This window comes from Pleurodeles waltl, chromosome 7 (genome assembly GCF_031143425.1).
Source record: "Pleurodeles waltl isolate 20211129_DDA chromosome 7, aPleWal1.hap1.20221129, whole genome shotgun sequence".
NCBI classification, from domain to species: Eukaryota; Metazoa; Chordata; class Amphibia; order Caudata; family Salamandridae; genus Pleurodeles; species Pleurodeles waltl.
In genome coordinates this window covers 1,205,860,444-1,205,873,153 of record NC_090446.1, presented here as the reverse complement: position 1 = coordinate 1,205,873,153, position 12,710 = coordinate 1,205,860,444, and the positions used below count along the sequence as shown (strand labels likewise).

Genomic DNA, 12,710 nt, shown 5'->3' with positions numbered 1-12,710 from the left:
TTTGTGGCTACAATCATTAGAAAACTGTATTTTTGCAAACGAAAAACACAAATAAGTTCATGTAGCAATAGAATGCTACTGGGTTGTTATATAGATTGGCAGTAAGTCATATTATTCTACTTGTTTATAATATAATGCACTGGTAATTTCTTTGGTCTATTGAAACTTTAGATTCATGCTCAGATTGATGTATGCAATTGGGAGTTTACCTGAGATAGGGACTTGGCAAACGTAAAGAGGGAACAGGCAGCAAAATCATCCTTTCCTTGACAAGTGCATCCCTTGGTTAAGTAGTTGTTAGACTAGGGGTTTTCTTTAAGGGGCAGTCTGTAGATATGGGGTGTTATTATGTTGATTTTAACCTATGTCTTGTGAGTGTTAATTGTTTAATGCAAAGTACTTTGCAGCTAAAGTTTGTGTCTGCAAATAGACGAGTTTTCAGATGTTGCTTAGGCCAGAGGATGGTTGCTCAGGCAGTGCTCAAGTGTTCTTCTAATGACCTATGTCCCCTTTTGTACTTGGTATTTTTGTGTCTTCTGATTGTTGCTCGAGGTTTGGTGCAGTTGTAGAATCTGATAGAGCTGATGTCTTTCGAAATACACATCCCTGTTTTCCTTGTAAATGTATCTGCTTTCTTCTCACTATGGGCCTCATTTACTAAGAATTGGGGCAGTGGGTGCTGTGCCAAATTTGGCAGGGCTGCACTGCATCACTTCTGAAATTCAGGGATACTGCCATGTTTAATACAATATGGCGCACCCCTTGTTTGCACACAGGCACCCTTGCATCATCGTGCAAGGGTGCCTACTTTGCAGGGACTCATTGTTTATGTGCAGGAAGGTGCCTCTTCCTGCACATAAACAATCAATAATGGTGATTTGCTAGGCCTATGTGGGCTACACAATGCAGCACATATAGGAGTAGCAAATCGTCATTATTTAATGATAGTTTAGGTGATAATTTCACATAAACAATATTAAATGTGTTTTACTCTTCCTATGTGTGGTGCAGAATGCAGCACTCATAGGAAAAGCAAAAACAAGGAGAAATAAATGTATTCCTCCTCATTGCGCCATGCTAATGCCATCCCTGGTGTGGCATTTGTTTGTGGCCCTGCCTCAGGTTACGAATCCTTGTAAATCGCAATGCATTGAGTGTTGCACTGGAATACCCAAAGCAATATCCATTGCACACCCCTTTCACACAAAGTGATGCGTGTATGCATGTGAAGGGGTCATATTTATAAAGCGTCGTTAAGTCACAGAAAGTGGCTTAACGACGCTTCGTAAATATAGGTCAGGGCATTGCGCCACTGGAACGTCAGTAAAAGTGACGTTCCGGTTGTGCAATGCCCTTGTAAATGAGGGCCTCTGTTTTCTCTTATTTTCTTACAGACCTCCAAATTTTTTGTAGTCTTACACCTTTTGTCTGACATGTGTCAGTCTAGTATTGTATGTGTTATGTTACGTTATGTTATATTGTGTTGTTGTTAGAAATTGGGTCTCTAGTTGGCAGAAGTTTGCACCCTGTCCAAGTACAGACCAGAATCCTAGTCAGGGTAAGTAAGATACACACTAAAAGTTTACCTGTGCTCACCCTTTGGTAGCTTGGCACAGAGCAGTCAGGCTAAACTAAAGAGGTCATGTATAAAGTATTTGTGCACACACACAGTAACACAGTGAAAACATCACAAAAGGATGGCACACCAATTTAAAAAACAGCCAATATTTATCTGAGTCAAACAAGACCAAAACGACAAAATCCAACATATATAAAACAAGTTATGATTTTAAAGATTAAATCAAAATGCAGTGCTTGGAAGTCAATGGAGCCGATTACGAGTTTGGCGCTCATAAGTCCTCCACACTCACATTGGCAGTCGGACGGCCACGGCTGTGGCCGTCCGACTGCCACATTACTAAGTTGGTGGGCATACCGGTCAACGTACCGCCATACCTGCCAGGATCAGTGATCCACCATGAAAAGCCTGGCGGAGAACAAGTGCAGGTGTCCCCCTCCCCAACACTTTTGAAATGAGCACTGTCTGCATTTCAAGGGTGCTGCTGCACCCTAAGTGTGACAGAATTGCCGCAGGCTCAATTATGAGCCGGGAACAATGCTGCTACACCGTTCCCACTGGGCTGACCCGCGGAAACCTTGGTTTCTGCCGGTCAGATCATTGGAAAAGTTGTATTGGAGCCGGTGGGAGACCTCCAGCACTGAGGCAGCTTCCTCATCGGGAGTTTGGCGGATGGATGTTTCCGTCCGCCAAACTCTCAATGACCCCAAACCCAAACGTTCAGCCCGACCGTGATGGAGCGTGGTCTAGGTGCAGGAGTCATGCAGGCCCACTGACAGAACCTTGGTGGCGTCGATGCTTGGGGATCCAATTAAAAGTATTGCGTTTTTCTTGAGATGTGCCGGTACTCCCCCTCTCAAAATAAAAAAGTGCTGGTACTCAGTACCGGACAGTACCGGCCCATTTAAAGCACTGGGTATCAGCATATGACCGCCACGAGGTCTGATGCATTTAATAATTAGTAGACAGATTCAGCAGATTGCTGTAGAGTTAGGTTCATTAGGGACAAGAGACAACTTGGGGTGCTGCGTTCACTTTCTTCACGCCTTAGGCTACCCCTTGCACGGATTGCCTCAGGATGCTGCCATATGAGAGTACTTGGAACATTAACTTGGTCTTCACAACTCTAACAATATATTTTACTCATTGCCTGACTGCCAAGGTCACTCACTGTATTTTGAATATTTAGCGCTGCCAACCTGTAGGCAGGAATTTGTTTCTTTCTACGCCAAAACTAGGGATGTCATGCTGCTCAACACACTGAGATAGCAATGTTCCACTTCATCCAAAATACTGATGACCTGGCAACGTGGACTGAAGCACCAGAGAACATCATGCAGTTTCCTGGAGCCACTCATCTGTCATAGAGCTAGGGCTGCCACCTGGCCCACAGAGCCTGCGGGATCTGGCCCCAGGCCTAGGGTGAGTCATGGGCCTCCTGTGCACGGGGCATGAACGTTTGGAAGAATACAGAGCTTTACAGACCGACTCCAGCAGACACAGACTTCCATTGTGTGGGCGTTCCTGGAGAACAAGCAACCACAAATATAATTATTGGAAAAAACGCATTCCATGCTGCCAGAAGAACTGACTCCATTATTTAAATCTTTGCGGCTATTTTGCATCCTGTGCAGTTAGTTGCCTGCCTCTCTTAATAAACAGGCTGGCCGTCCGAGGGATTAACGTGACTCTGCTCGTTTGTGGGCTTTCTTGCGAGTTGCTTTCTTGTCTGCGTGGTTCTCCTCCATGCAGTGAAGTGCCATGCATTCCTGGTAGTATGAAAAAGCGGGCTCCTTTCAAGAGGAGTGAAGCTTTCTTTCCACCTCAGTCGAGCAGAGTGGCCAGGTTGGCTTCTAGCCAAGTTCTTCCCCAATTTTCCCCTTCAGGGTAATTGCGGAAGACGTCTTTCCTGACATGGCCTTGCGATGCACACTTTGTGGCATCACTCAAGAGATCATTACTGTCCCCTGGGCAAGATCGTCTTCCTTTCTGAACGGCAAAGCGGTGTCTCTTTCTAGTGATTGTGGAGAGTTGATTCGATTCATTAATGGAAAATTGGACACACTATAGGAGTCTTAGCCACTGCCGGTTGGGCTGCGTGGCTCAAAGAACTAGATGAACACTGCCACCCCCTCCGCATTCCTGGACCGACTCAAAAGAAAACATAATTGGGGCTAAAAATAATAAATCTCTAAGACTGCTAACAGATTCTTGCATTCGTGGACCCAGGAAAGGAAGAGGCCTTCTCTCTGTACAGAGCACCAAGCTATGGATCCTCTTTCAGTCCATGAATTTGTTTCTCATTTGGCATCCAGTGAATCCATAAAAACTTGACTTTTCCCTCTGCGGTTTGGGACCTTTTAGCCTTGAGAATGTTCGCAGTTTGAACTTACTATAATTACACAATAAATAACTGGACAGAACAAAGCACAACATAACAGAATTAAAGGGGTGGTAGTAGTATACAGATCGCATCTCCTAATTATGATTTAATAAAGGGCAAAGTACAAGCAACAGCAGTAGGTACTGAGGTTGGTGATAATGTAGTCACAGGTATCCTACCCAATATACCATCCTTAGTGAGACCAAGCCCACTGGGTTAGAATGTCAATATTGGTACCACAGCACACATGTAAATGAGTTCACTTATCAATATAAAGGTAGTCAACACCAATTTGAGTTGATTATAGTCCAGAAATCCAAGTTTATTAGTAGTACTTCAATTATTAATATACTTCAGAGTACAATACATAATCTAGACAGGAAGTCAACATGTGTTTCATCATAACAAGTGACTTTTTCTACCCTGAAAAACTTATAGATAAGGTTTAAATACACATAAGGACTGGAATAATCTTATTATTACATATGTTTACATGTGAGAAGGTTGTAGTACTAGACCACTCATGCCAAGAAGTGAACAGAGAAAGTACTAGCAGAATACTCAATGTGGCAAGTAATATGGGAGAGCGGAAGGTGTTCACAATAAAAGTGTTATCAAGGGAAGGCCCACCACTTAATAGTGGGACCACCAAACATGAAAGACTTGTAAAGAGAGTATAATGTGCAACAAACCTAAAGACATTAGATAAACTCCAAGTGTCTATCAAGGAATATAATAGGCTTGCCTAAGAGAACCACATCATACATCCAGCACAAGTAATCTTGGTTGAGCCCTATGTGTGGATCAATTGTTGTTAAAGGTGAAAAGGGGAGAAAAACACCTAATGGAATCATATGTAGTGATTTTTTTAAAACTTTGTTTATTGACATTTTCCAAAGCATTACATCTCATGGTCAATATTCATATGGTGTAGTAATAATTTCATACACATAATCAGCATTATTAGCTCCCGGCTGTCACTGCAGTGGGATAATGCCCATAGCAGGTAAAATCAACAATTCAGGATCAATCATATAACATGTATACGCCCGCACATCATAACAGAGAGGATGCCATATCAGAGATTAAAGACACAATATTGTCCCATTTTAATGAATCAGAACTTTAAACAAAACTCTAAACATTCCGCCTGTGGGTCTTATCCTTGCAGGAGTTCATATGGTAAATCGTGTTGGGGGGAGGGTTCCAGATTGGGGAGCTATCGCTTTGTGTCAGAATAGTCTCTAGTATTAGAGAGTGTCCACTCTAGCTGGGTGTGATGGGTTTTCAAAGTCTGCACGTGTAGCTAACACACATAGCAGTAATGCACAACCGGTGGGCACCACTCATCTGTCGCCACTGTTGGACGTGCAAATGTGCACCTGTAGGGTGTCTGCTACGTGTGTCCCTCTCTTGGGGTCTCATCTACTCAGGAGTGGGGTCTAGGTCTATCAAGGGTGTTCTCACTATAGCTTCTGTTTCTCTGTCCTTATCCTACTCCCATGACTCCCACACCTCCAGCACCTCAGACCACAGAGAGGCAATGGGGCACATACACCCCGTACTTCCTCCCTTCTCAATGCACGTGCCTCTGCCTGTGCCCACTTCGTCACACCTCACTGCCAGTCCTCTAGTGCCGTGCCCTCAGGGGATTTCCGGGCAATGGCTATCCTGCGTCTGGTTAGCACCAACGCCAGGTCCAGAAACCTGTTGCCAACCTTCTGAGGGGTTGGTCTAGGGCATAATCCTAACAGACAGAGAGAGGGGCCAGTTGTCAATTGCCGATTCAAAGTATCCCCTAGTAGTCCCAGAACCTTAAGCCAGACCTACAGTACACCAGGGCACTTCCATGTCATGTGGTCAAAATCTGGGTCCGGAGCGTTGCATCTTGGGCATCCCATGGGTTCCCCTTCGTATATAGTTCTGAGCCTGTGTGGTGTTAAGTATGTCCTGTGAAAGCAGTTATGTTGGAGGTATTTAAAACATGAGTTACGAGAAACCTTGTGAGTGCAAGCAGTATTCTCTGCCACTCAGAATCTGTTATCTCCTTACCCAGGGTCACCTCCCATCTGGATCTCAACTCTCACAACAACCTCAGGGTGAGTTCGTTTAGGGCTCTATAAAGCCAGATGACTGAATGGGAACCTTCGCCCATTGACACTAGGAGCTGAAGTACTCTGTGCACGTCAGGTCCTGCATTCACTGTGTTCCACAGGCCCCGTACAGTGTGTGCCATTGCAATGTAGGTAAGGAATTGTCCAACTGGCGAGCTGGTCTCAGCAGTGAGGTCCTCAAATGGGACTAGAACACAATCCTGGAAGCAATCCCCCAATGTCACCATTTCAGTCCAGGACTTCAGCTGGCACGTCGTGAGGTACGCCCACCAACAGCAGCTCAGGCGCATATGGGACTCCTACAACAGTATGCCTCAAGCCACGTCTCCAGCAGGTCAGGGCCACTGTCAGGAGGGCACCTGGGTCCGGGATGGAAACCCCATAATTGAGCATTTTAGCTAATAGTAGGTCACCACTAATCTTCCAAGGTGGTATATCCAGGTCTGAGAGATTCCTGCCCACCAGCCATTTCGCAATCCAATGTAGCTGGGCCACCAGATAGTATAATTCGAAGTCTGGCACTCCCAGCCTGCACTCGTCGGTAGGATGACGAAGTGTGGATAGGGACATCCGCTGCCGGCTGCCGTCCCAAAGTAATTCCCTAAGGAGGGCATCAAGGTCCCTGAACCAGCATACTGGAATGGACACTAGAAGGATAGTAAAAAAAAATTATAACTGGGGTAGCATAATCATTTTAGACAGTGACACCCGAGCCATCAGGGGAAGCTTAAAGGAGAGCCAGAATGCCACAGTGGATTTCAAAGATCTGAATGCTTTACGTAAGTTACCATCCCGAAAGTCCCGGGGATCGTGGAATATTTGCATCGCCAAGTATTTAAATGTGTTGGGGCACCAGGGAATATTGGGGGGGCAGGTGGTGGGATGGACTGCATTCGCAAGCAGCAGAAACACACATGTTTTTTTCCTATTCACCTTTAAGCCAGAGGGACCTCCAAACTCCTCAAGTATTTGTAAAGCCCAGGGGTTACTTGTTGTCCCATCCCACAGGTAAACTAACAAGTCATCCGCATACAATGAGATAACATGATTAGCGTCACCGCTCAGCACCCCTCGGCCATGCCCCTGCTGTTGGAACTGTGCCGCGAGGTGCTCAATGGCTATAGCAAACAGAAGGGGGGAAAGGGGTTAGCCCTACCTAGTACGACAGAATATGCTGTAGGCCTCAGTTATCACCTTGCCTGTCCTCACCCTTGCCACTGGAGAATTAAACAGTAACTCCACCCATCACACCCATCGGTCACTTAATCACATACGGACCATCACCCCCCACAGATAGTCCCATCTCAATGAGTCAAATGCTTTATCCAAGTTGACTGCCAGGAGCATAGCATTGGGGTGCTGCAGGTTCCAGGGGACGTGCAAGAACAAGTGCAGCTGTTTAAGATTCAGTGAGGTGCTGCATGCAGGAATAAAACTATCTTAGTCGTCATGTATTAGCTGAGAGATGTGGGGGAGCAGTCGATTAGACATGATCTTGCTCAATATCTTGAAGTCGCAATTCAACATGGATAATGGCCGGAAATTGGTCACCGAAGCCTCTTTAGATTTAATTTTGGGCAAGGGGACCACCAGCGCCTCCCTCATTGTCTCTGGAAGAATGCCCCTTAGCTTGCACCCTGTTCATTGTCTCTTTCATGTATCTCCCTTTCTGGTCGGGTAAGATCTTGCTCAAGGGATCGCCGGTTTCCTTCAGTCTGGCTTATACAGTGTCCCTGTGTCACTACTTTTAAAGTCTCCCACTCTATACGCTGGGATGCAGTGGACTCACTGTTAATGGTTAAATGCTCTGTTAAGTGTAACCTGAGAGAGTCTCTAAAGGCCCCATCCTCCAGTGCCACCAGCTGGAGCTGCCAAATGGGGATTGGGGTCTATTGCTTGCGCAGCACCAGGTTAACAAAGGACTGTGGTCGGACAGTGTGCGCCCCAAATATTCGGTATGCACTACATCAGGGCTTAGAGATTTAGAGCACACAAATTAGTCTACTCTAGTGTGCAGGCAGTGGAGGCCCGAATAATAGGAGTAATCCCTATCTTCAGGGGGCTGGGTTTGCCAGATGTCCTTCATACCCCAGTGTGCTACCCGGTCTACCAGTCCCTTCGAAGTCTTGTGAGCCACAGTTCCAGGCAGAAGAGGTGTAGAGCGTTCCGTTTCAGTGTCAAGGGTACAATTAAAGTCCCCACCCAGCTGTAGCTGCCCCCCCTGGCAATCTAGCCATCTGGCCCAAGAGGGCATGTAAAAACAGGACTTGGTTGGGTGCTTAAATACATCCCAGGGTCACGTGCCTCCCATGTAATCTTCCCTCCACTAGTACATATCGGCCATCCTGGTCTACATCTGTGGTAATAACTTCGGAAGGGACCCCTGCCCGCACCCATATCAGTGTGCCCCATGCAAATGCAGAGTATGTAGTGGTGTATATCTTGCCCTTCCACCTGCGCCACAGATGGTCAGCCTTGCGCGCAGTAATGTGTGTTTCTTGGAGTAGTGCTATGTAGACCCCTCTCCTTCAAAGATATTCCAGGACCTTCTGACGTCTAGCAATGGTCCCCATTCCTCAAGTATTCCACGTCACTATTTTATAATCAACCATAATGGTGAACTGTGGTCAATGCGGGGAATATTTCCCCCAGACAGAGGCCCTCCAGCGCCAACCATACCCTCCTACTGCCTCCTACAATATTCAACCCCACAGGCGCAATCTGACAGTTCAACAACAGGACCCAACTCCCACATCCCAGGGCAAACCCGCAAGTGCCAGATGCCCAAACCATGAAGGTTAAACTGAACAGTCAAAACAAGTCATGTAGTAATCTCGCCGTCAGCTAGATGGTTTGGCAAGAATCGAGGGGGAAGGCATAGCCATCTCAGCCCGTTGATTTAAGAAAGGCCCCCTTCAAGGGCCCCTTACAGAGTCTATGATGGCGGAGTCTGGGTCATACTAATTTGTCTGCACTTTGGGGAGTCACTACCGGGATCTCCTCCGTGTGGTGCGAGTCTGAGTGAGAAGAGGGTGCCCGCCGATTGGTGTCTTCCCCGCTGGAGTGTCATCTGTCAATTTAGTGCTCTGCAGTGTTGCCGCTGCTTTCAGGGACGCGTTCCTATCCATATTGTTCTGCACTGGGGTAGGCCTTAGTCCCCGCCGTGGATGGTCCAGAGGCGATCAGTACCTCCTGCACCCTCGCCGGGACTCTTTGTCAGTTCGAGAGGTGTGGTCTGTTCCTTTCTCCACAGTTCCAGCCAGGCCCATGCCTCCTCTGGTGTTTGATAGAAGCGTGTGTGGCCTTCAACCATGACCCTTAGTCTGGTGGGAAATAGGAGCGTGTATTGAATGCCTTCCTTTCAGAATCAGAACACTCACTTCACCTCCATGTATGAGGCCCATCAGGCTTGGACGTCAGCAGAAAAGTCCAGGAACAGGGTCACCAGGCCACAGCCCACCTTCAAAGGTCCGGCTCCCCACGCACTCTGCAAGAACACATCTCTGCCTCTGTAATGCAGCAGTTTTGCCACCACTGTATGGGGCCCGGGGCCAGCGGTCTAGACAGCACTCTGTGTGCCTGCTCTAACGCAAAAAATGGAGTGAGCTGTGTCAGTGCTACTTCCATCTTCATCTACTGCTCCAGGTAGTACACAATGACAGTCCCCTCAGTGCCCTCCAGGAGGCCAATGATGTGCACATTGTTCCTTCGGTTACGGCCTTCTGCATCCTCGGCCCTGCGTTCCAGCCGATGGATGTGATCAGTAAACTGCACTAGTTGAGCTTTCATGTCTTGATGTGATGGGTTCTGGTCAGTTAGTGCAGTTTCAGTGTTCCAAACCATACCAGCTAATTTCAAGTGGTCAGCTCTCAGGAGGCCCAATTCAATGGAGATCAGGTCAATTTTGCACTGGAGTGTTGTTTTTAGTGTCCTCAATGGCCATGGATAGGGTTCCTCACATCTGACTAATCCATCCTGCTCACCTGGTGCTGACCTTGTGATTTAGCTCTTTGTCTGCCTTTGGTAGTCATCAGCGGTGAAGCCAGGAGCTCCCAAGGGGACCCCCATTCCAGCCCCCGTTGGGTCAGTTAACGTCTCTTTGCCCCCAGGACCTCCAGCCACAGGACAGCTAAGCCAAGAGCACCCAAATAAGCACTGCCGCGAACAAGGCCCCAGCGAGTCCACTGTTCCTCTCTATCACCGTCCCAACTGGTAATGACAGTTCTTGTATCCAGTATACCTGGACTCGACTATAGGGTAATGGCAATAGATGTGGTCCAGGTGCAGGCCCCCCTCGCGGACATTCGCTGACCCACCCATTTAGAAAGGAAGAATAAGGGGGAGGGCCGTCTGCCACCAATGTTGGCTGCCATGCTTGAGAATGCGTTTTTGCATTGTGGGGGGGGGGGGGGGAGTGGTCAGGTGACCACTACATCAGACGGCTCCTCGGGGCCTTAGGGTCTCCTATCGCAGTCCTGCAGCCTCTCGGTTGGTGAGTCTGTGCAGGCTATCACTCACCTGGTCACCTGCCCTCTGCCACTCTAGACTTCCCTGTCCAGTGAGGGGCCTTTGTCGCCAACCTTTCATATGACCACCTTCCTGTCCCCCGCCGCCGTCTTGAATCACAGCTGCTCACCTGTAATCCTCCTCTGGCCTGTGAATCAGGAAGGCCGCCCTCAGCCATGTGGCCCCAACTGGAGGCCCTCAGCATCACCACAGGTCTCCTTGCACACTGGTCAGGCTCCCCACTCATCCGCAGCACCACTCCCAGTATCAATGAAGGCAGCCGGGGGGAAGACGGGAGGCTCCGGTCTCCCGAAATAAGCCCTGTTGAGTCCAAACTGGGGCCCCCAGGGATGGAGCCAGGCCGCAGAACCACACGTGCCTCCATTCCACCTTGTCAGTCCAGCTCGGCCCGGCCCGTGGGAATACCCCATCGGGAGTCAGCTGGGCCCCTCAGCAAGGCCTTCGCCCTGACCCAGCCACGTTTGCCTGCCTCGCGGACCGTCCGCCCGGCCTGGCCCTCCACTCCAGCGCCGCTGTCCCTCAGTGTCTCCAGCCTCGCCCACTTCTCCACTCTCCTCTGCCTTCGAGTGGGGCCAGGATCAGAGCCCTGAGAGGGTACTAAACTAACCTTGGTGTTCCTTCTCTTACTTCTTGGAGGGCTTACTATTTTTGTTTACTTACTATGTAGAATGTTTACTCTGACTAACGATATATGTACATGTACATGGATTCTGTGATTTGGTTCTGATCTCCTCTCTCATTAAGGAACAACAGCCCCCATTATGACATTGGCGGTAAATGCCACTTACCGCCATGGTGACGGCTGCCAACATACCAGCACTGTGGCGAATATCCGTTCCCCATATTATGACACACACACACACCAATCCGACAGAATACAGCCACATACACAAATCTGCCAGCCCAAAGGTCAGTGGAAAAGTGGCAGTCCCAACACCCATACCGTTACGCCAACCAAACAACACCCATCACATTATAACCCTCGAATCACCACAGCGGACATTCAACTGCGGTAAACCATTGGCGGTACACACCGCCACGCTCAGAATGGACATCCACATACAAAACAACATTACATTGGCCAATACCAAAAACACACACCTGACATTCATACACACCCCACACCCACCCACCCACAGCACTATAAAACACACACCCACAGTACCCACAACCCATTACGAATACAAATTATTGCCAGGAAACTGACACCAAGACCACTGCGACAACTAGACACACACACACCACTTACACCCATACATCTCTCACACACTCCACATCACACACCCCACCACATTACTCAACACACTCTCACCAACACACACCACACAGCACCCATGTCCCCACAAAGGCACACCCGTTTCACTGAGGAGGAGTTAAGGGTCATGGTGGAGGAAATTGTCAGGGTAGAGCAACAGCTGTTTGGAGCACAGGTACAGCAGATATCCATTGCAAGGAAGATGGGGCTATGGCAGAGAATCGTGGACAGGCTGAACGCCGTGGGACAACAGCCAAGATGACATCAAGAAGAGATGGAATGACCTACGGGGGAAGGTACGTTCCATAGCTGCAAGGCACCAGCTCGCCATACAGAGGACTGGTGGTGGACCCCCACCTCCTCCCTCACAGCTCACAGCATGTGAAAAGCAAGTATTGGCAATCCTGCATCCTGAGGGACTCACTGGAGTAGCCGTAGGACTGGACACTGGTGAGTCAACATTTACTACTTATCACCCCCCGTACTTGCATGCCATCTCACACCCTCACCTTCACTCCCATCACTCCACTCCATCCCACACACTACACCAACGCAGATGACTAACCCCAATGCCAAGCTCTGCATGTTATACCAATACATGGACAGCCCTCCCAGCCCAGCATGGACACCCATCACAAAAGTATGCACAGCATAGGGGAACTAACAATCCCACAATACATCACCATACACAAGCAAAAGGTGGTAGGGCAACACCAACGATAGAGGGGAAGCCAGGGATGTACAATATCTCACACACATGAAGCATAATGTATCACGTACATCCCCACAGGTGCCCCAGCCAATGTCAATGGAGAGGAGGTGCCATGACTATCCAGTCATCCAACAGACGAT

The 12,710-nt window shown here is 48.4% G+C and overlaps 1 protein-coding gene across 1 annotated transcript in view; it reads right to left on the bottom strand.

The window, feature by feature from the left end:
* LOC138246104 (heparan sulfate glucosamine 3-O-sulfotransferase 3A1-like) overlaps window positions 1-12,710 on the bottom strand; it is a 306,085-nt gene that overhangs the window by 42,438 nt on the left and 250,937 nt on the right. The window lies entirely within an intron of this gene.